Raw genomic sequence first — 13,513 nt, 5'->3', positions numbered from 1 at the left:
GAAGCAAAAAGACAAAGTTGGGGAAAGGATAAAGAAAGTGAAGCAAAGACAGAGTTGGGGAAAGGATGAAGAAAGTGAAGCAAAGACAGAGTTGGGGAAAGGATGAAGAACGTGAAGCAAAGACAGAGTTGGGAAAGGATAAAGAAAGTGAAGCAAAAGACAGAGTTGGGGAAAAGATAAAGAAAGTGAAGCAAAGACAGAGTTGGGGAAAAGATAAAGAAAGTGAAGCAAAGACAGAGTTGGGGAAAAGGATGAAGAAAGTGAAGCAAAGACAGAGTTGGGGAAAGGATAAAGAAAGTGAAGCAAAGACAGAGTTGGGGAAAGGATAAAGAAAGTGAAGCAAAGACAGAGTTGGGGAAAGGATAAAGAAAGTGAAGCAAAGACAGAGTTGGGGAAAGGATAAAGAAAGTGAAGCAAAGACAGAGTTGGGGAAAGGATGAAGAAAGTGAAGCAAAGACAGAGTTGGGGAAAGGATGAAGAAAGTGAAGCAAAGACAGAGTTGGGGAAAGGATGAAGAAAGTGAAGCAAAGACAGAGTTGGGGAAAGGATGAAGAAAGTGAAGCAAAGACAGAGTTGGGGAAAGGATGAAGAAAGTGAAGCAAAGACAGAGTTGGGGAAAGGATGAAGAAAGTGAAGCAAAGACAGAGTTGGGAAAGGATGAAGAAAGTGAAGCAAAGACAGAGTTGGGGAAAGGATAAAGAAAGTGAAGCAAAGACAGAGTTGGGGAAAGGATAAAGAAAGTGAAGCAAAAGACAGAGCTGGGGAAAGGATAAAGAAAGTGAAGCAAAGACAGAGTTGGGGAAAGGATGAAGAAGTGAAGCAAAGACAGAGTTGGGAAAGGATAAAGAAAGCGAGGCTTAGAGGGAGGAGGAAGAGGAGAGTCAGTATTAGAAAGAGAAGGAGAAAGTGAACGTATTGTTAGAATGGGAAAAGATGATAGAAAGTGAATATAAGAGTTAGAGAAAGAGAGAGTAAAGCGCAATGAGGATGGTGGTGAAGAGAAGAAAGTGAATGAGCGAAATATCGGGAGAAAGCTAGTGTTGAGATAAGGAGAGGATGGAATAGCAACAATGACTCTAAGTTAAGAGACGGAATGAGCATAAAGATGGCTTTTCTTTCCTTTTTAGTTTCCGAAAAGGGTATTCTTTACATAAGAAAATCCCAGTTTAATTATTCATATTCATTATGCGTCGATTTGTATGTGCGTTCGCATTGTTACATCTCAGTGAGTATTTAGGTTACTTGTTTTTATATTAAAGGAAACACAAAAATAAAGCAGTGAAAATATTGGGCAATCAACAGAAGTAAAAGTGAAAACAACATGATTTGTAAAGAAGAAAGCCAATACCGTGGACGATGAGTAAACAAGGAAACATTTTAGTTGAATCCTTTCGGGATGGTCTGGACATGTCAGAAGATACTGATAAGACAGAATTGAAACTTATACGGGTAACTGATAAGATTGAATTGAAACTTATACGGGTAACTGATAAGATTGAATTGAAACTTATACGGGTAAGCTGAACTAGACAATTCTTATGCCATTAAGCTTTCCAAGAACACTACCTAAATAAGAATTCTGTGGCATTATTTTGTGAAAAGTAATCTTGCGTTTCTCGAATAACTTTAAAATCTATATTAGTATACGTTTGCCACAGCCGTTTACGTAAGCTGTAAAATGAACGTTCCGCTAATGAAAGTTATTTAGATTCATGTTCTATCTTTGGAAGGACAAAATCTTACTTGTGATATTAATGTAACTGAGCGTTATTTTTCTCTGTTTTTAGTGTTCCTTCTGTGTCATATGTGCCCTTCGAAGCTGCTTCTTCCCACGTACATATATATGAACAAGTACGGATTTACGTATATTCATAATTTTATTTTGCTTTAATTTTAGTGCGATGTTTGTCAACAGTCTTTTGTATATGAGCAGGCTTATTACACAAGTGTGGAAGCAATATATTATAAATATTTTGACACACTATTTCCGGATTTAGCTATAGTACTTCTTGACTAACCTTTCGCACTTACCTTAGTATTCTTAATTTAAACACACACACACAATATATATATATATATATATATATATATATATATATATATATATATATATATATATATATATATATATATATATATATATATGTGTGTGTGTGTGTGTGTGTGTGTGTGTATGCTAATGTGTGCATGTGTATATCTATGTTATATTATATATATATATATATATATATATATATATATATATATATATATATATATATATATATATATATATATATATATATATATATATATATATATATATATATATATATATATATATATATATATATTGAGAGAGAGAGAGAGAGAGAGAGAGAGAGAGAGAGAGAGAGAGAGAGAGAGAGAGAGAGAGAGAGAGAGAGAGATAGTAAACAAACCTACCTATATGGCAATATGGGAATTTGGAAATAATATTTATGATTGAAATATTCTAGTCATAGAGAATCAATCTAAACAGCTATTACCTTCCTAGAAAATCTTAAACAGAATGGAATACAACCAAGAGAAAACTAATAAGTACAACAAAGCGCATATATATATATATATATATATATATATATATATATATATATGTATGTATTGTATATGCTCACATATAAACTGGGCTTTCACATTTTCCAAACATAAACAAGCTGTCACGGTTATCGCACAAAAACGCCCACCGACCCATACTGAAGCAATTATACTTGCGTGAATAAACAAACATTTACAAGCGCATGCAGTGAATATTAATATCCTCACAAATATTTCAGCGCACTCGATACAACAACAAAAAAATAGAAGGGAAATTAAAGCAGTTTATCTTGAATTTTTGTGAAAGAGGGCGCGTGGTGTGGCGCTCGTCCCAGCTGTGTAAACAAGCTGATCAGACGGAGGTCGTTACTTCCCCGGGACGCAGAATTGGCTGCAGATTTTCGTATTTGGATCATTATTTACATTTTAGAAACGTCATGTCATTAGGTCGACCTTTTGGGAAGCCAGTGATGTGGAATAATTCAGATTTATGTTCGTTATTGATTGGTTTTGTCGACCCCTCGTGGGACGGATGACTGGGCTTGATTCGACTTCATTAATGTTACGAAACTTTATAAGTGTTACGAAATTTCATCCTGTAAAATGTTTTGGAGTATTTTCAGAAACTAACGGGTCTGGGGCTACTGACAAAATAGATAAATTTTACATCTATACCATTAAGAACGAAAAATTATCTGATTATTTTTTCATCTTTTAGGTGTGTAAGTTTAGAATTGCTTAAAAAAGCTATGTTTTATATCAAATTTATCGGTATATTAATAGTTTTGCCTGTTTTTAGGCATCAGTAATTTGTATCACGTTAATAATACGAAAAATTTGGATAGTTTTGTATGCTTACCAAGTCACTCAAGATGGTAGAATGCTAATTCAAATACTCTTGAGTATCCAATCCTCCTTTCGACCCACTGCCAGTGCCATATAACTCCTGCGCATCTTTGAATGTTGATGTTGACGATGGGGTCACTAACCACATGGTCGTTTCTATACTTCGGCTGTAATACCTAAGGACATAGGTGCGAATAACCTCTTGGAAAAACTGAATTAATTGACTAAGTCCCGTCTGTCAAATTCAACTAGTAACAGAAAGAGGTGCTAGTCCATTTTATACATTGTCATTATAGGTGAACAGTTTCAGTGTAAATTTATTCTATGTAGAAAAGCAACACATAATTTAACTTATGTACGTTATTTTTCTAGACATCATATTCAATGAAAACTCTGCATTCTCTTCAATGTTCCTGCGAGTGTGACGTATTGTCAGTCCGGAAATCCAGGATAACAAATTGCAGAACATTAGGGAAATGGGTAGGGACTTGTTGTCCAGCTCATATTTTGGATACTAGCTACAATAAAGTTGTAGTCATTTCACAGTGAAAGTGACAGGAAGAAAGAATTGTCTAAGAACACCCTTTGTTTGCTCTATTTAATCGGCTGTGAGTCCATCAAATCAATGATGAAAATATTCAGTGTAAATGTTACTTTTCCTCTAATAACACTGTACAAGAGCATGCCTATAATTATTGTGCCCGCCAGAATACCAACATTGTTTATAAAATCCTATATATGCACTGTTATTAATTTTATTTTGGCCTGACAAGTAAAGGGATTAAACGCCAGAATATATCAACACGAGTAATGCTTGTTGTAGGAATTTGGCGTGAAAAATCACACAGAATTGATGGGTCCCATAGTAGTGTAATTACAAGAAGTAGTAATGTAGTAATGTCGTTACTAGAAATTTCTTAGAATCTGCACCAATACAAGTAACAAATGTAAGTAGTGTTAATTTAAGTTTAAGTCTGTAATGTTCGACCCCATTCTGTAAAAGATGTTCGAACGAGATTTAAAAAAGAAAAACCCGCGTAGGGAGTTAGTGCCGTCAGTGCACCTCACGTAGTGCAATGTAGTCATTACGTAAGGGTCTTTGCAGCGTCCCTTCGACCCCTAGCTGCAACCTCTTTTCATTCCTTTTACCGTACCTCCGCTCATATTCTCTTTCTTCCGTCTGACTTTTACCTTCTCTAACAATTGTTTCACAGTGCAACTGCGAAGTTTTCTCCGTTACACCTTGGACCTTCTTACTGTCAATTTCCGTTTCAGCACTGAATGACCTCGTTGGTCCCAGCGCCTGGCCTTTGATCTAAATTCTATATTCTATTCTATTTCAGTAAATGTCCTCTGTTTTGCCTTACTGTATCCAAGTGCCTGAGTTAGTCCAAGACACTTCCTTTTCTGAAGAGATACCCCAAATGTATTGGCCTTTGCAAGCATTAAAATGGTTGTATGCTTCTTTAATTCAAGCTGTTGTTTGTCAAGCTAACTCGTCTGTGTAATATTTTTTCTGTTGTATGAAGGTTGCTTGAAAATGCTCAACAGAGAACTAGCGAAAGGTCTGGCACTCCGTCGTTTTAATTTCATCGTGGCCATATTTATACTGTATATAAGTAGGGTATCAGGTCGTCTGCTCAACGTTAATATATATATATATATATATATATATATATATATATATATATATATATATATATATATATATATATATATATATATATATATGTGTGTGTGTGTGTGTGTGTGTGTGTGTGTGTGTGTGTGTGTGAGAACATTGGGCAGACGACCTGAGTGGGTCTTAGCTCCAAAGGGAGTGATAGATCCAACTCTTCAGGAGAGTAAACAGTAGAGGTCAGGGAAAACGGAAGCAGGAGAATTCCGTAGCGTGGTCCCTTTGGATATCTTTGTTGATGTCAGTCAATGCAGGTGAACATCCTGTTACGCGAATTCAGGGACGTGACGCGACGTGACGTAATGTGAGATACGCGCCAGCGATTTTTACGCTGTACTTACTCAGACTGTGACGTAATGGTGATATTGCATTGCCTGTTAAGTGAGACGACCTCTTGTGATTAAAGACGTCCTTGTATTTTGTTATATACATATAAATATATATATATATATATATATATATATATATATATATATATATATATATATATTGAGTCAGTTCGTTATTATTCTACACATTTATCGGTGGAGCGGGCAACCTGGTATCTTGATGTAGCCCAGTTACAAAGAACACGACAAAAAAATGAGAGAAGAGAGCGTGGGTCTTGACCCCAAATCTGCCGGCTCTTAACTTCGTGAGTCCGATAAGGAAAGTCCATATCATTGTGGAACGGTATTCCTAATAATCCTTACCGTCGTAATTTGATATTATGGTATACTTTTGTGGGAGGAGGGAAGATTGGGAGAACGGGAAAGTGCCGTTCGATAAGAGAGATTTTAGGGGACCGAAATGCCTCTGCTGAGCCTTCTTTGTAACTGCCGAAGTTGTTAAAGTTTCCTGCTTAGGACAGAGAATTACTTGATGTGGCCAGTGACTGGTGTCATCTTGATAGAGAAAACGGTCGTAAAAATAAAAGAAAAACGACCCAGAAATGTTTTCGCAAATCTGCAGATTCTCGAGTTAGGTAAATAAGGAACCAAGGCATTTAAAGTTAGCTTGGAAGTTGTGGTTCTGAGTGTAAAATGGATTCGAGAAGGCGCAGCCGCTGAGTTGAAAATTGCCTGCTCTTATTTGAATAGAATGGATAGTGTTTGTGTAAGTGTGTTTACTTCCTCAGGTAGCCACCTGTCTGGTTTTTAATATGAAGGAAGAATGACTAATATTAATCCATGATTCAGCAGGTAAAAGTATGAAGGGGATGACCATTGTCTTCATTTTCGAGGAAACAACTATGCTATGATTATATATATATATACATATATATACACATATAGATGATACATATATATATATATATATATATATATATATATATATATATATATATATATATATATATATATATATATATATATTATAAAACACGTCTCTTGTTCATATTTATTCCCGACGTTTCGTATTTTTGACTGAAAGGCTCTAAAAAAGATGAAAACAACACATAATTATAATAAAACTCAAATCATATCAATTATATATATATATATATATATATATATATATATATATATATATATATATATATATATATATATATATACTGTATATAGATATAAAGAGAATCAACAGAAATAAATAAGCATGGAGGATGCACGAGGATGAAATAACGCCAGATGGGGAAGGATTAATGAAGACGAATCTCTCAAATATTTGAAACAGCTGCGTGTTGCACGGAGGTATGCTTGTAATTCCCAGTGTTCATTCTATAACTCAAAATACATTTTCGTCCTCACGCAAATGAAAAGACCTTGCACCTACAGAACGCGTTCATGGGACTGTACCCAATAAACTCTGCCGTGGGATGCGGGGACGACCCCCTCCATCCCCCTCCCCCTTTCTTCCCCCTCCCGCTCCCCAATCGTAACCCTCCATCCCTGGTGGGTGACTAGGAAGACGGACATAAAGAGGTGATGGATCAGTATTTTCCTCTTAGGCGAGTCAGCCATACCTTTGCAAAACTTGCAACATCTTGCATACGTTTTTCTTCTAACCTTGACGGGCATCACTTCAGAAGCTGAATAGAAGCGTGGCTTTTTTTTTTTTTCTTGTTTATGCATTGCATTGTTATCTAATAGAGAAGCGTGGTAGCCTTGTTTAGGCTCGCACACATATCTAGATGGGTGCGTGTCAGTTATATGTATGTGTATATATATAAAATATATATAAATATGTATACTGTACAGGTATATATACACACACATATATAATATACTGTTTATATGTATATAATATATATATATATATATATATATATATATATATATATATATATATATATATATATATATATATATATATATATATATATATATATATATATATATATATACACACACACACACACACACACACACACACACACATGCGTTTTGACACCTACTGAATGACAAACTAGGGAAGATGTATAAACTGCGGCGATCGGGACCGAAGCGAGAGTGGAGTCTTGAGAATTTCCATAAAGTATTTAATGAGGCTTGTGAAGACCAGCTTGAGATAAGCTCGAAGACGACTTACATTTTTGAAAGCTGAAAGGAGATGTTGGAAAACAGAAATAATAAAAATAAATAATAAAAAAGAAGCGGAGAAAAAATGAAGACTATTATTTTACTCTTTCCATTTGGTGAGAATTTGAAATCAAACAAAACACTTACGCAAGAGTTTCGGTAATGAAGGAAGGGGAACACGGAAGAGGGTGGATAGTATCAGTTATTAGGAAGAGACGTTAACGGAAATGGAAGAAGAAGGATGATAATGATAATCGAAGGGAGGAGGCGGCTCCAGAGGAGGTGGGCAGTCAAGAGAAAAAAAAGTATCAAAATGAGGAAGATAAAAATGGGTGACGGTGAAGGGAGGCATTTGAAGGAGAAGAAAATAATGATATTCAGAGGAGGAAAGATAGGAGGAGGAGGTGGATGAGGATGCCAGGAGGAGGAGGGGAAAGAGGAGGAGGAGGAGGAGGAGGTAGAAAGGGTGTAGAAGTCCTTGACTACTCTCCCAAGGTGACCACGGACGTATACCTCCAGCACCGTCAGTCACCTACCCGGCGACCGGCGTAGAAGGAAGAATGTGATGATAGGAAATAAAAAAAAGAAGAAAGATATAAGCGATAATAATAAAGGGAGGTAAGGTGCAGGAGAAAATGCGTATAAGAGGAAGTCAGATGTGAGAGGTGATACATAAAGGAAGAAAGATGTGAAGCGTGAAGCATGAGAGAAGAAAGGTGTAAGAGAATGCGTAGGAAAAGGGTGAAAAGAGAATGCGTGAAACGCGACACGAGTGCGAGACACAGGATGATGTTGAAAACAAGAATAAAAAAGACACAACGTTGTAGGCGATAGCTAAAGAAGGATGATGAAGACAATTGGATGGTCAAGAATGAAGGATGAAACTACGAGGATTAGAAAGATTCAGGCAGGGAATAGGTAAAGAGAGAGAGAGAGAGAGACACGATGTAGGAGGAACTGTAGCAAATAGAAGAAGTATACAGATGATGAATAGGATATTTGCCCAACAGGAGTCAAAGATTGAATGGCGGAGTAAACTTCTCCTCCGCCCACAGCGAAGGCTGGAGTTATACGGATGCGAACAACCCAGGGAGGAGAGAGAGAGAGAGAGAGAGGAGAGAGAGAGAGAGAGAGAGAGAGAGAGAGAAGGGGGCGGGGGGAAATTCTTTGCAATTAGCCAAAAACATTAAAAGAAAAATATAAAGAATAAAGACCTTGGAAACAAGGAAAGGGGGTAATTTTGAAGAACTTGGCAAAAGGAAGAAAAAAAAAAAAAAACTAGAAGAGGAAAATAATGCCGACAACTTGAGATCTGAAAAAAAAAAATTAAAAGGGGTGTTAAGGTCAGCAGGACAATAGTAAAAAAAAGCCTCGGAAACAGGGAAACACTGCGACAACTGAAAAGAAAAACATGAAAATATGGAAAAAAAACTTCAGCAACAGAAAGAAAGATAAACATTAACGGGAAAGAAAAATCCTTGGAAACACAAAGGAAATATGCCTATCTTTTAAAGGATTATTTTCCATTGAATACCTACTGTTAGGCACACTTACGACAAGTATTACTAAGCATTACCCAACCTCTAATTTTATTCCCAGTGAACTGTGTGGTCAGATTAATGGTTCTCTCTCTCTCTCTCTCTCTCTCTCTCTCTCTCTCTCTCTCTCTCTCTCTCTCTCTCTCTCACTGTCAGGGTCAATTGTTTTTCTGCAGTTAAGCGTTACTGATATTGTGGTTAATTTTTGCAGTTGTGATGATGATTATAATGATGATGATGATTATTATTATCAGTAGTAGTAGTAGTAGTAGTAGTATTTCCCTTACCGTATATTGGCACCTCCCTTTGCCTTGACCTTAGAACGTCGTTAATGCCTCCACATGAACCCTCCCCTTTCTCTCTCCCTCCTCCCGCCTCCCTTATCCTTCCCCCTCACCCCCACACACACACAATTTGCTTTCAAGCAAGCAAGCAACTCTCGTTAGAGGCTATTTACGAAATCATCTCTTAGATCCGGTATAAGATTCTGGCCTGCTCAAGTGTGTGTAATAGGCTACTTAACATCTCAGACCACTTCTCTCTCTCTCTCTCTCTCTCTCTCTCTCTCTCTCTCTCTCTCTCTCTCTCTCTCTTTTAAACACACACACGCAAGCGGGGGTGGTCATTTATTAGTGTGGATACAGTACAAAGTATGCAAGTAATCTCTCTCTCTCTCTCTCTCTCTCTCTCTCTCTCTCTCTCTCTCTCTCTCTCTCTCTCAGTAAGAACTAGTTTAGTTTTATCATATGATATCCATGTTGATGTAGGCCATCCTCTCTCTCTCTCTCTCTCTCTCTCTCTCTCTCTCTCTCTCTCTCTCTCTCTCTCTCTCTCTCTCTCACACACACACACAGACACACACACACGTGCGCGCTTGTGCAATGAGAGAAAAGATTGAATCGCGCTAGGATTGTTAAAATCTCTCTCTCTCTCTCTCTCTCTCTCTCTCTCTCTCTCTCTCTCTCTCTCTCAGTAAGAACTAGTTTAGTTTTACCATATGATATCTATGTTGATGTAGGCCATCCTCTCTCTCTCTCTCTCTCTCTCTCTCTCTCTCTCTCTCTCTCTCTCTCTCTCTCACACACACACACACACACACACACACACACACACACACACACACACACACACACACACACGTGCGCGCGCGTGCAATGAGAGAAAAGATTGAATCACGCTAGGATTGTTAAAATGCTCTCTCTCCTCTCTCTCTGTCAGTAAGAACTAGTTTAGTTTTATCATATGATATCTATGTTGATGTAGGCCATCCTCTCTCTCTCTCTCTCTCTCTCTCTCTCTCTCTCTCTCTCTCTCTCTCAAAAACACCTTTTAGGCATTGGTGATTTTGCCCATCACCGTTCGAATTACATCTAAAATGTTTACAATTCATGTATCATTCTATCTGCGTCACAAACACGTTCAGAGGTTCATGCAAGCGGTCAAACGCGCACAAACATAAACACGCCAGCGCGCGTGCGTTTTTGAGCGAGTGCGTGTTTATAAGTCTGAGGAAAACTGCAATTAGTTTGTTGGGGAGGAGGGAATGGAAAATTGTAATAAATCTGGGATGAAAGAGATTTAAGGTTTAAGAAGTCAGGATGCATCGGACAGAGGAAGGTGGAGAAGGCTGATAGGAAACAATGACCCCATATTGGAATGAGCAAAGCAGAAGACAAAGAAGTAGAAGAAGAAGAAGGAGAAGAAGAAAGATATTTCATTCAAGCAGACGTTTGAAGTCATGCTGGAGTTTGGAGTCATGGGGAACATAAAAGAAAAACAAAGAGGCAGAGAATAAAAGAGGGTAAAATGAAGCATTGCGTAATACTTGATGCCGGCATCTTCACTTAGAAGAAGCTTCGTAAACATAAACATTGTCTCTTTTGCCTCCCCTTTGACTTAGTTTGTTCTTAATCATGATTGTCTGTCATCAGGTTTTCCTTTGTATATATGCATTTTAATTTTAGGTCATTTTTTATTGCGTTTATTTATTATGTTTATTGTGTATTCATGTTGTTTTTATATACATATACATACATATATATATATATATATATATATATATATATATATACATATATATATATATATATATATATATATATATATATATATATATATATATATATATATATATATATATACATATACACACACAGAAGAGAGAGAGAGAGAGAAAAGTTTAGCAACATTTGATCTGGTCAGAATGGGTGACAACCTTGCAGTACTAGAATCCACTGGCTTACAAACTCCGTGAATGAAAGTAGGGCTAGCAGCCTCACGTCAAAAATAGACTTTTCATAGAACTTGAAGAGTAAAGCTTCTGGAGCCACCATCTCAAAATGGGACAAGATGCATGTGCTGAAAACAAATTTATACATTTATTATTCATAGTGTTTCTTTTTCTTACACGGGTGGCTCTGTATTTAAGCCTCTCGGTTCAGTTCAAGCAAGCAATTGTAATGAAATTATTATAGTCGCCTTACCCTTTTAGTGAAGCCCACGCCCCTAGCCCGTAACTAGGGTAGCCTACTGGCTCATTATGCAATGTTCGTATCGCTTTTCATTAATCCACACTAAGTGTGTTCGCAGTTTATAGTCAAACCTTTTCTCTTGCGTGTTATATTTTAAAACTGGGTAACAAGTTAATAATTAACATGAGCACTGCATAGTGAACCATGCAGTTAATATAATTAAGGGCGAGAGACGTGTCCTCTAGGCCTTAAAAGAGCAAGTTCATTTATCACTGCTTAGGTCAACAGTGGCTCAGTGGGATTTAGCAGAATACGCTTAAACCTTTCTGCTTGCTCGGGAATCGGACCTAAAACGCCGTGCTTGTGAGGCGAGTGTCTCTCCAATGAAATACGAAGGTTGTAATTATATATTGAACACTGCATGTACGCTGTACTAACGTTATATTTCTCTTCTCTTTGCAGATATGAAGTCCATAAGAAGAAGCGCCAACTGAGCGGGGAGAAGAGAGAGATGACAGGGGCGCGGTCTCGTCTGTAGAAACACTTTCCTAGCCTCTTTTTTTATTTGACCACTTCACCGCGTCTGACCCCTCATGGCCCTCATGCCGTCTTTTCGTTTTGAATCTTCGGCCCGCCACGCTTCTGACCTGATCTGCTTCGTTGTGTATCTCATCTCTCTTGACTTGGTTTGACCTGACTCGACCTTTCTGAAGTTGGAATTTCGACTCGGAGTTCGAGACTTGGGTGTATAGCAATCGCATTTGTGGCCACGACGTGTATCTATCTCGTTTTATTCTCCTCAAATGCTTCCCTTGGTCTCCTTCCGAGAGACATTCTGCATTTGAGACATTTTTCGTCTATTGTTCATGATTTTGTTTGTCATTTCGTGTGATTATTTGAATGGTTCATCCATCTGACAAATAAAAGTGTATGCTTTGTCAAAGTATTATTTGACTCATTTTTATGAACTGTATTAAAATTTGCGATACTTATCAGTTGGCACCACGAACTATATCCGCCTATGAAATTTTGCCTTAACGAAATTGAACACAATTGATAGGTTAGGAAAATCTTAGACTCTTGAGAGGTAACCGTATCCGTCGGCAAAACCTTGTCTCAAGGAAATTGAATATTTTCTTTTACAAAGCCTGGAACAAACGCGTTTAGAACACCGAACCTTTTGAAAGGCGGTAATATACTGCGTCCATGCCAGCAACCTGAATTTCGTTTCTTAACACAGTCTATTTTTATAGTATTTTTATATAAATTGAATATTTTAAAAGTAACTGAAGAAGTAGCCGAAGTTAGCTCCCTCGACATTCCCAGCAGACGATAATTATAGATATTATATAGATTATATACATATATATATATATACATACATACATAGACTTTATAGAGAGTTTCTGATTTAAGAGGAAGGTATTCAGACCAAGAAGCTCCCTGTCTCTTTCCAAGATGGCGTTCATTAACCGAATCTCATTCTCCTGAAGATCCTTCTCTTCACTTCACCTGTTTTATGGAGGTAAGTCGTTTTTATACTTTATTTCTTAATAATATGTGGTTTTAAGCGACAAGTTTCGTTAGTATTCCTATTAATATAACAAACAATTGGTATTAACCTGTACTGCCTTACAGCATAGTACTGAACACCTTGAACATGTAGATAATGCCCTTTATATGTTTATTTTTATCTATTTATGTCCTCATCTCTTGATATGAGAGGGAAAACCAGCGTGAGATTTCCAACCCAAAATTACCTGCCACTTGCTTCTTCAGAGTGATACATAAGTTGCGCACCGTATTTTTAACTTCATAATGTCATTATTAAATGCCATGTTTGTATCAGTGACAATTGTATACTGTGACTGGCGTAACGATTGTTTACATTCTGGACGTCTTGCATTCCGGAATTGTGACGGC

General features: G+C 37.1%; 1 long non-coding RNA gene across 1 annotated transcript in view; it reads left to right on the top strand.

Annotated features, from left to right (window-relative positions):
- Window positions 1–13,058, top strand: part of LOC136836740 (uncharacterized) — a 153,219-nt gene extending 140,161 nt beyond the window's left edge. Inside the window, exon 3 of the long non-coding RNA XR_010852463.1 lies at window positions 12,053–13,058. This is a non-coding gene — a long non-coding RNA (uncharacterized lncRNA). The remainder of the gene's footprint in view (window positions 1–12,052) is intronic.
- The last annotated feature ends 455 nt before the right edge of the window (window positions 13,059–13,513 follow it).

This window comes from Macrobrachium rosenbergii, chromosome 56 (genome assembly GCF_040412425.1).
Source record: "Macrobrachium rosenbergii isolate ZJJX-2024 chromosome 56, ASM4041242v1, whole genome shotgun sequence".
Taxonomy (NCBI): Eukaryota; Metazoa; Arthropoda; class Malacostraca; order Decapoda; family Palaemonidae; genus Macrobrachium; species Macrobrachium rosenbergii.
This window is presented reverse-complemented; position numbering and strand designations above follow the sequence as displayed.